Below are 463 nucleotides of genomic sequence, written 5' to 3' on the forward strand. Positions count from 1 at the left end.
GGGGGTGCCAAGCCCGGCACCCGCCCCATCCGCCTGTCCCACCTCAGCCCCGTGGAAAACTGGAAAGGACCCAAGACGCCTGCTGCCCGGAGCCTCCTCTTGAACTCGGGAAGGGAGAGAGCACCGCTCCCTTGCTGTCTGGAGAGCGCCCCTGGCACCCCGCCGGTGGGCCTGTGTTGTCCGGGCTTCTTTGGTGATAGGTCTTGATGGTACTGCTGGCCCAGGGCGACTGCGGCGAGACCTCTCGGGGTCCGTCTGTGCCCACAAGCCGTGGAGGGAAGTAGAGTTGCTCATCCTGTCACCTTCCTGTTCATTTTTGGGGCTGCCTTCGAAGGTCTTGTCGACTCAAAGAACCAGGATACGGGGTGCCAGGGCTCAGTCTCATGCTGTGAGCGGGCCTGTCCTTGTTCCAGAAGGACCAGAAAATGGTATCATTTCAACAGCTCTTGTTCCCTCTACCAGC

This window comes from Molossus molossus, unplaced genomic scaffold (genome assembly GCF_014108415.1).
Source record: "Molossus molossus isolate mMolMol1 unplaced genomic scaffold, mMolMol1.p scaffold_m16_p_17, whole genome shotgun sequence".
Lineage (NCBI taxonomy): Eukaryota > Metazoa > Chordata > Mammalia > Chiroptera > Molossidae > Molossus > Molossus molossus.